The sequence below is a fragment of the Gymnoscopelus braueri genome, assembly GCF_963280865.1.
Source record: "Gymnoscopelus braueri genome assembly, chromosome: 15".
Lineage (NCBI taxonomy): Eukaryota > Metazoa > Chordata > Actinopteri > Myctophiformes > Myctophidae > Gymnoscopelus > Gymnoscopelus braueri.
The window spans coordinates 24,800,459-24,817,809 of record NC_137620.1 but is presented as its reverse complement, the minus strand read 5'-3'; positions in this window follow the sequence as shown (position 1 = coordinate 24,817,809).

The window sequence follows — 17,351 nt, the reverse complement described above, 5'->3', positions numbered from 1 at the left end:
AGTGGGTTAATTGTCTATGTACAGTATGTTGTTGTCTGGTTTAGGAGATATGAAAATCTGCGTTTCCGCCACTCGTGTGGAAATCGATTCAAGATGGTCACCAAATGAATCCCATGGGACATTAGTTCACCTGGGCATTAGTTCACCTGGGCATTTTTCTCTATGTTGTTTACTACAAGAGTTATGTTATTTTCTATTATCTCCATCTTATGGTTTGCGTTGAGGATAGGCGTAAGTGTTCAATTATCCAAGCCATAGGGCTAGAGAAAAGTGAATTATTATTGTTCATAGTAATGTGCTTTTATAATTCTTTAGGATATACCAAAATATTCTAATTAAGTCAAGTCTAGATGGAACCAAGTAGACAGTTGCAGGCCACTGTCTCTGTAAGTCATAAATTCCTACCCCCACTACCAGTTGGGGGTTCTAAACAAAGAAGCCCTACATTCCGGCGGGGGTAGGGTTGTAGACAAGGGACAAGGGCTTTGTGTGAGAACAAAGCCAAATGGTTGACTGGACAGATAGCAAAGATGCAGTCTGGCCCACTGTGGCAGGAAATGGGAGAAATCGCTGGGCTTTGTGGGTAATAACAACTTCCGGGTTTGCTGGAACTCTCTGGAGGAGGGCCTTAAGCTGGAAGCTGATAAATAAGGCTGCCTTGGGGCAAGCATTCAGATTCGGATAAGTGACTGAACCGTGGGTCGTTCTAGGATATGGGTTCTGGAGTGACTCACTGAATCATTTGGAAAGAGTGTGAGATTAATAGTGAGTATTGAACATTGTAATGATTGTATGTTTGATGGGTTCATGATTTTGTAATGTCATATCCTTAATACTGTAAATGTTCTGTGCTTGTTCTCTCTCTAAGGTTTAATTACCTAACTGATCTAAAGGCTACTAACTGACCTAAAGGTCTAACTAACTAACAACCTAAGTATTAGAATAGAGTTATATGTTTGTAATTGTGATTAGTAATAAAATACCTTAAAAGACACCAGTTTGAGTAATTTGCTTAGACCCTCCACACTCTGACCTACCCTTTCATTGGGCCTAGTAACCGTAGCTTAACTCTGCACAAAGCAGAAACTACGATTAACTATAAAAATGAACAGTAATTAAACTATTTATGCCCCCGGAGGAGGCATCTATGAGTTTTAGGCAGAATAGCCGTGTTATACAGAGGTATAACACAGTTATTGAACTCTGCTTATTACACAGTAATAAGACTGTAGTGTCCCCGTGGGGGACATCTCAGAGTTAATAAGCGAATGACACAGTGATTGAACTCCGCTTATTACAGAGTTATTAAACTATGCTGGCTTTTAATAAGGCCTTCAGAGTTTAAGTATTAATTACATAGTAATTGAGTGTTACAGAGTAATTAAACAATTATGAACCCTTGGAGCCTATGTGAATCTAGAAAGGTATTAGGTCAGTCCTGTAAGCGGATCACATAATTGTATAATCCTGCCAATAGTCTGATGGTGAAAAGGAACCATTAGAGGCTGGATTTATGTGTGTTATCTAGTGAGATAACATAGCATAAAAATCTCCTATAGCCTTAGGAGTAAAGACGCACTGTCTCTTTAAGATGAGAAGTGAATTGTAACAAAATAAAGTATCTATTAGACCTGGTTATGGGACAGGTTAAAATAGGTTAACAGCACTAACACTGGAGTAATGAACCAGTGCAAGTGTGAACAAATCAGCGCCGAAGAATCTGTGTGGGGCTGAGAGGGCCTCAAACTACCAGCCTGCAGCGGGTCAGATCCACGGAGGCGACAGAGGACTCACAGAGCCGGCGGCCTACAGCGTGACGCAAGGACCGAGGCATTGAATACTGTATGGGCCTACGAGAAGCCTACCGGGAAGAGACTTCAACCAGGTGCTATGAAACAAAGCCCCACAGTTTGCAAAAAGTGTGGAGAAAGGACTGTAGATTTGGGGATACAAATTCTATTGACTGAGCTAAGAGTAAGGAGCTAGGAGGCAGGGGCTAGAGGCTAACCACAGGTTTTGTAGCCGGGCTACCGCTAAGAGTTTGATTAGCGTACCAGAGAAGGTTAGAAGCTAAAGCCATCCGACCTGAGGGCTACCATTAGTGTTACTAGTTAAGAAGTGCAAAGCTATCAATTCTATTGTCAGAGACACCGCTAGCTAACAGTGCTAAGCTAAACTGCTACTCTTCCATTGTCTAGCATAGGGCTAAGCTAACAGCCACTGAGAGGGGGTGGGGGTTGCTACCAGCTAACTTTCCATTGTCTAGCATATTAGTGCTAGCTGCTAGCTAACTGCCATTATTGACAGAGAGGTGATTGTTGCCCCTGACCTGGGGGTGGGGAAATACAATTAGCATTATCTTTGTTGGAGACAGAAGGTCTGTCCCCCCTTTGTTTACTGATAAGGGTTGGGGGAGGATTCTGCCAGTGTAATACACTGTTTAACCAGATACTGTGAGTAACTAGATGATTAGTGTACAAGAACAGGGGATCAATGGTAATCATTGTGGGTTAAATACTAGAATATACATTGGTAGAGCAAAATATATCCTATCCAGTATTAATTAACAAAATTAACTAATGTAAGTAGACCATTAAAAGGCTTCTTGCGTGGAATGCTGATAGGGTGGGTGCTATTTTACAGGTTAAACACAGTGTTAATTAATTATTGTTGTTATATAGCTAAAGGCTGAAACAACACTGTTACTTGCTAAAAATAACTGACGATTACTGTCACAGCCCATTGAATTAAGACTAACTAACAGACCTTATACCCAAAGAGGGGAGATGGAAGTGTTAGCTGAGTTAATAGGGAAGTGTGAAGCAGCTCAAGCAGTTTTTAGGAGGGAAGTAAAGTTTATTGTCCTGCTGGATTTACCAAAAGAAAGGGCGGTAAGGGAGCTAAGAGCCGAATTAGCTAGATTCCTTAAGGTTGTTACATATTCTATCGCCATACTAGAAATTGATGAAGAAAGTTCATCTGAGATCTGCAGGATGCAAAATGACTGTTGCCAAGAGTATGACGAAACATTGAAGCAGGTCTGGTTTGAAGCGGCCCAGGAAGAATATGGGTCCCGCTTCACACATCCCAAAGTGAGTGAACTCCCTGCTGTGAGGGAGGGATATCTCCTCATGACGACACGCTGGGAAAGCGCAGGGGACGTCGCTTCCAACCCACTCTTCACGACGGAGGGACCAGAGGACGTCGCTACCAACCCACTCTTCACGAGGGTGTCAGAGGACGCCACTGCTGCGACGGACGACGCCGCCAGCCCACTCAACACAGAGGGGTGCCAGCGACTGGAGGTCACTGAACCAGGAGAGACCCCATTCCACGCTGCGATCGAGAGAGCAGCTGCAAAGGTGCCACTGGTGATCGATGGAGCTGGACCGGGAGACGAGACGCCTGCGGAGGAAGCCGAGGGGGATCGACCAGAGGGAGCCACTAGAAAAGCTGAACCTGGGGACGAGACGCCTGCGGAGGAAGCCGAGGGGGATCGACCAGAGGGAGCCGCTACAACGACGGAGGTCTCCACGGACCCACTCAACACAGAGGGGTGCCAGCGACTGGAGGTCACTGAACCAGGAGAGACCCCATTCCACGCTGCGATCGAGAGAGCAGCTGCAAAGGTGCCACTGGTGATCGATGGAGCTGGACCGGGAGACGAGACGCCTGCGGAGGCCGAGGGGGTGGTTCCAGAGGGAGCCAACGTCGCAGATGAGCAGACCGCCAGGAAGGCAGCTTCAATGGACGTCGCCACGGCGGTGAAAGTCTTCACCAATCCACTCAACACAGAGGAGAAGCACGTCGACGCTACCACACCAGGGCGAAGGACCAGCCAACCGGGGGGTCCATCCAAGCGCCTGTCTCACAAAGGTGGGAGGAGACCAGCTACCAGCGGACCGGTGGCGTTCGAGAAGGAAGCCGAGTCGCCTGGCAAGGGTGGCGTTCGCTCCAAGCGCTCGTCTAAGAAAGGTGGCAGGCAGATGGCCCAAAGCAGACCAGTCAGGCCTGTCAAGGGTGGCGTTTGCTCCAAGCGCCCGTTTAACCAAGGTGGGAGGGGACCAGCTACCCCAAAACCCCTCAGAAAGAAGTCTGAGTGGGTAAATCTTGGCATCCGTGCGCCTGCTCGGAAAGAGAGGGGCGGATTGCAACGTCGGGTCCTTACAGTTCTGACCGCCAAAATCCAAGCAAAGAAAGTGCTTTATTTTGGTGGGGCTGTAACTAGAAAAAAGAAGGTGAAGATTAAAGATAAATTATCCCTTCTCCACCCCTCTGCGGGGGGGGCTGAGAGGAGCCCCCAGAAGGGGGTTGGTTGGATTGCAGTCCCACTGGTGGCCAGAAGAGTGCCATCAGACGGTATTGCTGCTGCTGAAGAGACAGCTGCAGAGGAGATCCACCCAGAGGGCGCCGCGGGGGACGTGACGGTCGAAGTAGAGACGCCTACGGAGAACGCCGAGGGGAAGACCGACACCAATTCACACACCGACATCACACCAGTGCAGAGCGTCATGGCACCACCTAAGAAAGGTGGCCTTTGCCCCGAGCCTGTGGCCCTGTTGGGCCAAGGTGGGAGGTCAGTAGCAACGAGAGCCAGACCAGTCGAGCCTGAAGCCCTGTTGGGCCAAGGTGGGAGGTCAGTAGCGACAAGAGCCAGACCAGTCAAATGCGATTGTGCAAACTGCAAGCCTCTTGACCTCCTGAAAAAATGCAAATGTGAAACCTGCAAGCCACGTAAACCCTTCGCACCAGCCCGGTGGGTCGTGGGGAAATTGCGAGGGAAGAAGGAAAAGTTGAAGCAGAAAGTCACTGTCCCACCACAGTCATCAGCGCGGGCTGGTGGTGGGATTGCAGTTCCACTGGTGGCTGGTGGTGCCAGCAAAGTGACACTGACAAACGAACAGGCTTGACTAACAGGTCTATCCAGTTAGTAGCTGTGAACAGTGGTACGCAGTGCGGACAATAAGCGAAAAAGATGCCAACGTGGTGTCTAAAAAATCGAAATGTCTTATTTGAGCGACTGTTTACTTAGGAATTTCGAGAGATATTGTGTAAATGAATGTATCATTTGTAGTGTTTGAGTATTACCAGAAGAAATAACTTGCATAATGAAATGTATTAATTTACTGCCGACAATAAGCCACTAAGTCAAAATGCAACAATAAGTTGGAATGTACTTCCATGCAACAAAATTATTCTTAACTGATGTTAACTCATACTCTGAGTAATCAGGCCTTTTTGAATTGCTAATTTGTTGATTGTATAAAAAGCATTTTGGGATGTGGGCTAGAAGTTTAAATGCAGAGTGGAGTTTCTTAAAGGTAAGATTGTAGATCAGCCATTTTAAAATCTTTTAAACCCTTTACCCAAGTTACTATGTCAATTGCCATGGCAACATGCCCTAAATAGGACATTGACTTACTAGGGAAACAGTGGGAGGAGGAAAGGTTTCCAAAATCAATTTGGATTATTAAAAAAGTTTAAAAATTACAAATTGAGAAAGTTAAGTTGAACTGTAAATTATTCCAAAATATGGGTTTAGAGCCACTTAATGACAATGAGTGAAAACTGTGTTGAGAATGTAACCTGTATGAGTGTGGGATCAGAGCAGTTTACATAGATGAAATCGAACTTCCCAAAGCCATGATTTAAGAAGCCAAAAAAGCTCACCGAAAAATGGTGAGTAGAGGTTGGTTGTGAGAGAACTGAACATGGTTCAGTTATCTCAGGTGGGAGGTGTTCAATTATCCAAGCCATAGGGCTAGAGAAAAGTGAATTATTATTGTTCATAGTAATGTGCTTTTATAATTCTTTAGGATATACCAAAATATTCTAATTAAGTCAAGTCTAGATGGAACCAAGTAGACAGTTGCAGGCCACTGTCTCTGTAAGTCATAAATTCCTACCCCCACTACCAGTTGGGGGTTCTAAACAAAGAAGCCCTACATTCCGGCGGGGGTAGGGTTGTAGACAAGGGACAAGGGCTTTGTGTGAGAACAAAGCCAAATGGTTGACTGGACAGATAGCAAAGATGCAGTCTGGCCCACTGTGGCAGGAAATGGGAGAAATCGCTGGGCTTTGTGGGTAATAACAACTTCCGGGTTTGCTGGAACTCTCTGGAGGAGGGCCTTAAGCTGGAAGCTGATAAATAAGGCTGCCTTGGGGCAAGCATTCAGATTCGGATAAGTGACTGAACCGTGGGTCGTTCTAGGATATGGGTTCTGGAGTGACTCACTGAATCATTTGGAAAGAGTGTGAGATTAATAGTGAGTATTGAACATTGTAATGATTGTATGTTTGATGGGTTCATGATTGTGTAATGTCATATCCTTAATACTGTAAATGTTCTGTGCTTGTTCTCTCTCTAAGGTTTAATTACCTAACTGATCTAAAGGCTACTAACTGACCTAAAGGTCTAACTAACTAACAACCTAAGTATTAGAATAGAGTTATATGTTTGTAATTGTGATTAGTAATAAAATACCTTAAAAGACACCAGTTTGAGTAATTTGCTTAGACCCTCCACACTCTGACCTACCCTTTCATTGGGCCTAGTAACCGTAGCTTAACTCTGCACAAAGCAGAAACTACGATTAACTATAAAAATGAACAGTAAGAAAGGGTTAAAATGAACCCCATGGGACATTAGTTGACCTGGGCAACAAGATGAAATCTTAACTAGACACCATAAGGGTCCTAAAAACAATACACCTTAAGTATTTAAGGAGAAATATAGATGTGATTTGAAAATGTTCTTGCATAGCTGATGGTAGTAAGGGGATGGAGGGGTATAGGGGGCAGGAGTGATGGGTATCAATTTAGGGGTCCTTGGCATGAAAAAGGTTGAAAACCACTGGTCTAAATGGCAGTGGTTCACAAACTTTTTAGCTCAAGAGTCTTGAGGCTTGGGTCCTGGCTCCCGGGGAGACATCAAATTTCTCTTTTGGGTCTTGAGTCCCAAGACTCAAGAGTCAAAAGAGAAATTTGATGTCTCCCCGGGAGCCGGGGTCTTGACTCAAGATCCAAAAGAGAAATTTGATGTCTCCCCGGAATCATACAAGGAAGTAAAATGTATAATAAGCAAGAAAGGAAACATGGCCGCAATAAATGGATCCAGGGAGAAAGCGTGGCAAAGTATTGCCGACAAATTAAATGCACAAGTCGTCCAAAAATATATAAAATGTATATACAAGTCCATAAATATATAATTCAGTTAGGCTTAAACATGAGGAGTGTTTAGTGAATATTGGAATTATCGCCTACTAATCTACAATGTGATAGCCTATTATATGCGCCATGCATCCAACCAATATGTCTGTGCTCAGGAATGTGTCAAAAACAAAAGAATCTCCATGAATTCAAGGCTTCATGGAGTGTGTAATTGATAGAAAATAAGTACTTTTGGGCTGAACTATTCTATTAAGTGTCTTACTCAGGGACACTTTGACACATTGCTGTGGCCTGGGATTGAACTTGGATTTAAAGGCTTGCCAGGCAGGCTCTCTAACCATTGAGCTATGACCACATCATCAGCTACATAGATTCTAAGGCATTTCTACTCTGTAACAGTAAAGGGGTTTCAGGGGAAACCAGCAAAATGAGGAATAATATAATAAAAGACTGTCTTGCTAATAAAGCGTCATGTCTCTAATTTTTTATGCATTTCATCCTCTATATATTGTCCAGCAACCTTTATGATAAAGGCGAAAAAAGATAGTAGACCCGTGGGAGCCAGATTGCTCAGATGCCAAGGTTCCTGTGCTGGGAATCGATCCTGTGATCTTGTGGTCTGAAGACCGACTGAGCTATGGATAGAGCAGCCACATGAGAAGCAAAAGTCACAATTTCAACTCCCACCCTTGCCAGGGTCAAAAACTTTATATTTGAAATCCGAACGTTTATGTAGATGAATGAACGGGTCAAAAAGAAAGTGCAAACACCCCCCCCGGAAAACAATCTCCTGTTATCAGACGGTCTGAGGTTGGCAGGTATGGCACACATACAATAACGCGCAAACGCCGTGTATACGCTGTCCATACGACGTCCGAGTCAGACGTGAGTCGACGTCGTTTCAACGTATTTTTTTGCAAAATAGCTGCTGACTGAGGTCTGACTCGGACGTCGTATGGACGGCGTATGCACGGCGTATGGGCGTTGTATTGTGTGTGCCCAGTGGGTAAAGAGATATCTGTTGAAAAGACACGTCTTTTACAACGTCGATACGTTGTACATACAGAAAATTACATCTACTCTGTTAAAAATGTCCTGGGGGGGACCCCCAGTGTGGTCAAGAGCCTCCCCCCCCCCCCCCAACATTCACTCTGTTGTTATCAGAGTGAATGTTGGTAGGTGTAACCTCAGTGGCGCACCTCGCTAATTATTGGACTCCCCCCCCCCATTGCTTTGGAATTGGGAGTCTGGGTTTGTCTCCCGCTTGAGACATTACTTTTTCAAACAAATTAATTATTTATCTTATCTGTTGTTATTGTATAATCATACACTGACTGTCCTCAAAGCAGTCAATTTAAGTTGAAATACTCCAGCACCGACCTATAAGGGAATTAGGATTTTAACATGGAATCTCTGCACTGAAAGTCGGATGTTTAGACCACCACACCATCACCCAGCCGCATGTTGCAGATGTGTTTTTGACTAGTAAACTGCCTACCGTTCATTTGTATGTTAGCCCTCAGTTAGTACAGTTGAAATACTCCAGCACTTTTTAATTTATTTCTGTGAAAGGTTAGCTAGACAGAGCTCTTTCAGAAATAACCCCCCACCTTCACCGAACAATCAAATACTGCCATTATGATTTGCATATCAAAAACTCAAGGAACTAGTAAATTAACATGAATGGCTGTGGCTGCATATCAGTGATAGGGCCACAGAATTAGGGTGGAATCCCCAAAAACAAGAGAAAAACAGGATAAATGGAAGAACAGAAGTTGTCCAGGAGAAAAAAATAAGCAGACAAAGTTACTATGAAATTTAAGCAAATCAATGACCTTTATGGGGTTCTATCTCCTGACCTGAAAATGTATTTTCTGTTTAAAGAGCTGGGGAGACGGGGACCATGACAGAAAAAAAAATCATAATCCCTGTCAGACATTTTTTATAATATAAAAAAAAATCTGTAATATATTATCAAACATCTAACAACATTATGAACTATAGTGTTAACAGAGTGACAATGACATATCGCATGAGTCATTGTCAAACAATTATGATTCATGGTCACACTCTATTTCAGTAATATTATTAAATTGATTATATTTTATTGTATTTATTTCATTTTATTTGAATGCAGGGTCATTAAAATGAATCCATATACAAACACATGTGCTGAATTAACTGTGGAAAAACTTGAAGAACAAGGCACTGGATTAAGTAAGCTTGGCTGTTAGCCTGGTCCCTACCAGGCTAACTTCACAGCTAAATTTCCATGGTAACTAAGGTAGGATTGCGTAAATTTTCTTTCGTGAAATCGAGTCATGGATAAACTTATCCAGGGTGCTCTGGCTAAGCTAATCTGGCAAGCAGGGCCGGACTGAAACGGGAGCGAAAATATTTTTTGGTTATTTTTTGGGTGGCCCAGCGGCCCACTGGCCCAGCGGCCCACCGGGCATTTGCCCGGTACGCCAAATGGCCAGTCCGCCGCTGCTGGCAAGATAATTCAGCTTTCATGAAACCGATTCATCGCTAATCCTGGCTAAATTAAGCCAGGATAGGTGTTAAATCCAGGCTTAACCCCTAATTCTGCTTTCGTGAAATAGGCCCCTACATACTACACCTAGAACCCCCATTCAAACTTTAAAATGTTCATCTTAATGTGGACATGTTTGCCTGAAAAGGAATCTTTGAAATGTTTCATAGTTTTAGAATTGTACTCCTTTAAAAGTTCAGAGATTTATAATGGCGGTCGATGGAAGATTTTGGGACCTCAAAAAAACACTTTCACCTAGAAACTCCATTCACTGTTCAAAAATTCCACCTTACTGTGGACATGCATCCTTGAGATGTTTTACTTTGAAATGATTTGTAGTTTTTGAAATATTTAACTTTAAGCGCCCAATGCATTGTCAATGGCAATGGACATTTAATGGGGAAAAAGTACAAACTTTGGCAGGCTACTAGTCCTACATACTTACACCTTGAACCCCCATTCAAACTTTTAAATATTCATCTTAATGTGGACATGTTTGCCTGAAAAGGAATCTTTGAAATGTTTCATAGTTTTAGAAATATACTCCTTTAAAAGTTCAGAAATGTATAATGGAGGTCAATGGAAGATTTTGGCACCTCAAAAAATCTCTTTTCATACTTTTACCCAGCGATGTCAAACTGGTGTTTCGCGGGCCGTTTCTGGCCCGCGACGTCGTCAAATCTGGCCCGCGAGGTGATTTGAGAAAACGGCATTTAATACTACCTCTAATGGAAAAAAAACGAGAGAGAAAAAAAAGGCAGAAATAAACGCCAGCGCCCAGCAGCTCCTTACTGAGGCTGCCTGGGGGTTGAATACTGGACAAACTTGTTATGTGAGAACAATGACCAAGCCATGAAGCCACAGCCAAGGTCATTAACATACAGACGACCATCACTAAACTTGATTCACAATTTAAAAATTCCACCTTGTGGACTTGCATGCTTGAGATTTTTACTTTGAAATAATTTGTAGTTTTTGAAATATTTAACTTTAAGAGCCCAATGCATTGTCAATGGCAATGGACATTTAAAGGAAAATAATTACAAACTTAGGCTGGCTACTACTCCTTTAGAATAACTGAGGGATGGTGTGGTGGTCTAATGACCAGACTCTCAACACAGACGTTCCATGTTGGTATTTGGACACCATCTAGTGTCCATCAGCACACATTACACGTGATGTTGCCCTGTTCCAGATTTTAAATAATTTCAATATTTATACACTATATTTTAATTAATGGATGCACTGGCTGTCTATTGCTTTATTTATTTTTTGTCACATGTTTATTGTGATTTGTTTATAGATTATATTTTAACTCTTGCATCGATGCAAAGCACTTGCCCCAACAGTAAAAGTTACCCCTGAAACAGTGGCCTGTGTTCACACTGGTTTGAAATAGCAAATGCATTCAAAGATGCAAATTATCTAATAAAAAATATGCATAATACAAAAAAAGTATGAAACAGAAACGTGTAGGTCAAATATGACCATGAAGTGAGAAATGTTTGGTAGCCTACAGCTGATTATCAAATTGTTATAAGATTTTCCACACACACACACACACACACACACACACACACACACACACACACACACACACACACACACACACACACACACACACACACACACACACACACACACACACACACACACACACACACACACACACACGCTCGAGCGTGATGATCAGTGTTGATGATTCCTATGGTGCTTCCCTGTCTTCCATGGTGCTTCCTATGGTGTTTACCTGTCTTCAATGGTGCTTCCTTTGGTGCTTCCGTGTCTTCTATGGTGCTTCCCTGTCTTCTATGGTGCTTCCTATGGTGCTTCCCTGTCTTCTATGGTGCTTCCCTGTCTTCTATGGTGCAACATAGGAATAACCACAATAAGCTACTTCAGCCTGGCGGACTCCTGTGCTCAGAGGATGCACATTTTTTTATTTTATTTGTTTTAATTTTGAACCATTCTCATTGTAGAGAATCTTTCATCATGTTTCTGATTCATCAACCGTGAGGGAAAAGTTAATAATGAGACACAATCAGCAGACTGGCTATGAATGTCTTTAATGTTTCCCAGATCAGAATCACAGCATACAGAGTGTAATAACTTCTAAAGTAAACAGAAATATCATCACCTTATTTATTTATTTATATAGTTTTACTTTACTTTTTTTTAATAATCATCTTGTTTTTTTTATATTTTTTTCCCATTATTTAACATTTTGATTCATCTCAAAGGTCTTGGGTTTCTGAACAAAGAATGTAAAAACAAGACAACAGGTGCAACGTGGTCATGAACACCAAGCTGAAATCCAGCTCAAGGTGTGTGAGGATGAACGAGTGTGAGAAATTGACCATCTTGAGGGAGTTAAGGGTGTGCTTTAGTACTCTGCATCAAGACACACAGTCTAAATGATCCCTCTATTCACACATACACAACACCTGTATGTAAGAAAGGATTGTGTGTTATTACCTATCAAACTGTATTTATGCTCAAAGTCACTAATGGGAAATCTTAAAACAAAATAACTGAAAATCATCTCAACTGATGGGGGGGGGTGTCTATGAGTCATTCTTAGGGGCAGACGACCTGTCACGAGGCTACAGAACAAACAAACAAACAGATGACCTATATATGACCCTATATATATTATGACCCTTGCGGTGCATCCAAAACCACATACTAACACTACATACTACACAGTATGCTATTTTCAGCCTACTATTTAGTATCTCCTAAGCAGTTGGGTTTCACTTCGGGCACACTATAAAGTAATTTGGCATACTAATGACATGTTAGTGTTTGAGCTGCGTCCAAAATCACATACTAGCATACTATTTAGTATGCCGAAGTACTTTTTAGTATGTCCGAAGTGAAACCCTACTGCTTAGTAGATACTAAAGAGCAGGCTGAAAATAGCATCCTGTGTAGTACAGTACGTAATATGTTAGTATGTGGTTTTGGACGCAACCTTGGTTTCATGCACTGAACCCACAGTGTACGTATGTATTCCTGTGGAGTGATTTAATGCCACTGCAAAGACATCATCTAACAATTCAATTCAAAGGGGCTGCATTGGCATGAGAAAACGTATGTTTACATTGCCGAAATCCCGAGTACTGTAATAACACTGCTTTCATCATCAAAATGCAGCACTGAGGAGAAAAGTTATGCTTATTGTAATGTGGATATGAAGAGTTTCATGTCTTCCTCATATTTGAATATGAAGGGGCTACCTGTAAACTCTGCTACATGTCAGCTGATGTTCAGTTGTACTTGTGTTTAATAAGCCCCTGTTTAGAAGCACTGGCTAAGAATCACTGACCAAACCCCAGACACCATCCAGGTAAATAGAGTATGCTTACAAACGAGCTTAAGGTCAGTGCCCTTACACTCAATGACAACCAGACCCTTCACTCCACAGTCACTCAATGAATGTATCACTTCTCGTATGCATGAATCCCAGCACATACTCCAAAATGATTATATACGTGTATATGTATAGTTCTTAAGAAATAAATAAATGAAATGGGAGAGTCTGCCATAAAAAGTCAGACATTGGAAAAGCCCCATCACATGTAAGGCAACGTAAACCCTTTAGATGGTAAAATCTATATGTCTGCTATTTAAAATCCACTGGATGAGAGAGCAAAAAGTTCTGTCATGACTCATGACTAGCTCATATGACACCATGAGGGAGGGAAACTGGAACTGAGATGGATCTCATCAATCTGATGCTGCAAGTTGTCTACCCAGTGATTAGCAAATAAGTCTGTCAACATAAATAGCTAAATATAGATATTTTCTTTATATATATAGACTTGCCAATTCTATGGAAAGAGCTCATTGGTATTTGCACCTTATTTTTTATCACACACACCAGTGGAGCTGGAAATTTGAGCTGACGGTCATGTTTACAAACTGCACCTGCTGTCTTTCTGTTGTCACAAAGTAAGTAGTTCATTCATTCACTCCAAAAAAACAAAAAACAAAAAAACAAGAAACTTAATATTTACAAATATTTTTTGTCTGTTTCTTACACTTAAAAATGTACAGTTTTTGATCCTTTAGTTGTTGTGTGTCTGTCTCTCTCCTTTCAGCCAGTGTGGTTTTCCTTCACATATCCATCCACAGAGGAAGCGGGGCTGTAGTTAAAGTCTGTCACTAATAGCTCCCTCTTGTGTAAGCTTATAAAATAGACAAGGAACAGAACAGACCAAAGAAAATACCGTTTGTTGCTGTTTTCACATCTGGAGGTGTCATATTTAGCTGTGTTGTGTAGGTGAAGTTTACTTCACAGCCTCCCACTGCCTTTGTATTCACAAGAATGAGTATAAAATGGACTTTGGGGCACAGAGACCCTCAGTAGGACAGACAAGCAGGTTAGACTCCTGGCAAACATTGAGGACAGTAAGATTGCCATGCCTTTTTAAATGTCCTTGTTTGCAAATGGCCAGCCAGTCCCCTTTTGTATTTGTTTTTGATGATTAAGGCTGCGAGTCTTTTCCCAGTTACCTGCCACATTCTCTCTTCCAGTGACGCGTCTATTGTCCATCCTATGGCACCGGTCCCGTGAAGCACACCTCCTCCTTCCTTTACCCACATCCATCCTGGTCGGACAGTCACTTTGTTTCGTGTTATACGTTGTGCACATTTCCCTTCCAGTAGGCTTATAAAACACCTGCCAGGAGCAGCCAGGTGTATCGCTCCCATTCCGGCCCTTCAGGCAGTAATAAAATAGAAAACAAACAATCAAACAGGCTAAAGCTAGAACACAAGCAAACAGCACCGTTTATACTAACTTTGTCCCATGTTGGATGTAGGCTACCATGTGCTGCCGTAGGGTTCAGACAACAGCATAACAGTTGATGGGGTGGGGGGGTCGATCAATGGGCGTCGACGCGTCGCCCATTATTTCCATGTCCGTTCTCCTCAGCAGAGAATCGTGTGTGTGTGTGTGTGTGCGTGTGTGTGTGTGTGTGTGTGTGTGTGTGTGTGTGTGTTTGTGCACGCGCGTGCATGTGTGTGTGTGTGTGTGTGTGTGTGTGTACAGTATGTGTGTGTGCGTGTGTGCGCCTGCAAGCTGGAGGCCGAAGCATTCTGACCCAAACAAAACAAAAAAAGACGGTTGTGGACCGTGTTGCTACTACCCTGTATAGGAGTTCCGCTCCCCCTTGTTTGATTTGATTCGTTGTTTTATTTGATATTTTTTAAATCGTCTAGCTCTGCACGGCAGGCCTCTGGAGGACTGCCAGTCACCCCCAGTGTGCTTACAGTTCAATAATACACAACAAAAGTCACTAGTTTAGTGAGCTATAAACCCTTTTCATGAGAGCGGAGCTGCTGAGGTCAGAAATTGTGTGTGGTCAGGTGTGGGACACAGTGTGACACTCCGTGGTTTGCAGGGGGAGCAGGGGGTCTTACTGTAGGGGCTCTTATTTTGCAGACCGTGTTTGCAACGCGGGGGCGAGATCCCTGGAGATGTGGTGTCTGTCTCTCTCTCTCTCTCTCTCTCTCTCTCTCTCTCTCTCTCTCTCTCTCTCTCTCTCTCTCTCTCTCTCTATGATCCTGTTCAAACTTTACTTAAAGGGATAGTGTACCCCCCAAAAACATATATTTTAATTTGTTGTCGCAAACCTAAGCCAATAATTTGATGACCAGCGGACCGGTAGGAGACACAAAGGAGACTTTGTGTCTCCTACTGGAACCGCTGCTGGTCATCAAATTATTGGCTTAGGAATGCGACAAAAACTAAAAACATATCCATTAATTCAAGTCTCCATGGGGTGACGAATCGATAGAAAAAAAGTCATTTTGTGGGTGAACAATCCCTTTAACCACTTAAACCTCAGATGGTTGAGCGGAGTCCCTCAGGGCTCTATGCTAGTGTATTTTTAGTTTTCTGTTATTGTTTTTTGTTATAAGCTTTCACGGAAAATAGCCGATGGACAAGTGCGACGTGTTGTGAGCTTGTCGATCTGCTATTTTCAGCGAAAGCTTTCCCCACAATAACGATTGCTGGGGTTTAAGTGGTTAAGCTTAACTCTGCCTATGTGAATCAGTGCTGACTTGCTTGCTTGGCTCATGCACATGCATGGGTGCAAATATGCACACACGCATGCTATGCACGCACGCACATACACACACACATCCACGCAAACACTAAGCGAACACATGCTCGCACACACACCGCAGCACGCATTCACACATCAAACAGAATATGCATGTGTTGGGAACAGGGGTACGGGAGAGTGTGAGAGAGTGAGTGAAAGAGAGAGAGAGTAGAAGCTGCCTGTGTTTTTCTTGTTGACTGAGATACAAAAATAATTCTGTACAGGCAAGCAGTCTGCAGCTTTGGTACTTCACGTACCCTGGAACCCAAAGATGTTCATTAGAGAGGCAACGAGAGAGGAGAGCTGGGACGGGCTGATGGGGCGCGACATCGAGAGGCTGGTACCTCTGAGTTGTGTGTGTGAGAGAGAGAGAGAGATAGGCAGAGAGAGAGAGAGAGACAGAGAGGGAGAGAGAGAGACAGAGACAGAGAGAGAGAGAGAGAGAGAGAGAGAGAGAGAGAGAGGAGAGAGAGACAGACAGAGAGAGAGAGACAGAGAGACCGAGAGAGAGAGAGAGAGAGAGAGAGAGAGAGAGAGAGAGAGAGAGAGAGAGAGAGATTAATCTTCAACCCAATATACTTTGTTGACCCCCCAGGGGTCTGTACTTGGCCCCCTCTTTTTTCCCTCTACTTACAAACTCTTTACCGAAAATAGGAGACGAATAAGCTCACAACACGTCGCTACGTTACGTGTTGTGAGCCTCTAGATCTGTTATCTTTGCTGAATGTTGGCCTATTATGACATGGCCAGAATCGGAACACTATGGGTTCATGGGTCTCGCTGTCGTCATAAGTCATTTAAGTGTTGGCGGTGACTTTTTTTTTACGATCAAGGGAGAGGTTTTGTTGGGTGATGTTGAGGTTTTCCGGCATTCTTGTTGCAGAGTGTGTGCGCATGGGGGCGGGGATAACAAACAAAAATGGTCAAAGTGGAGACAGATATGAGTCGATTAGATTGGGAAACGTGCATTGACAGATACAGTGTCCTTTTGCCCCCGTCGTCATTTTTTAAAAATAATTCATGCATAGATCCCCACTGAGAAACCCCATTTATATACTTTCTCCATTTGTACACATTTATATATAACTATATATAATATCATTTCTATATATCTATATTTTCAGCAAACAAAAGAAAGAAAAGAAATGTTCCACAAAAAAAAGCAACAATCAAACAAATGCCCGGAGAAAATGAAAACCCAAACAAAAGCAAAGATAGACGCACAACAGCAGCCGATTTGGCACTTTGTCATATGACGACACAGCATGTGTTAGTTGACAGTACATAGGAATATCGTAGAATTCTCTTCAATCCCCCCCCCCCCCCACACACACCGGGGGTGGGAAAACAAACACTAGCGGTACATACTTGGCACCAAAGAATGCTGGTAGAATGACAGTATCGTATATTATCAACGTTTTCATAGCTACAGTATATGCTTATACCGTATACTCACTCTGGGGAACCGCCTCCCCAAAACACTCGACTCATCAGTTTATGACTCCTAAGAACGGAGGGAGTGGATGAGAGGA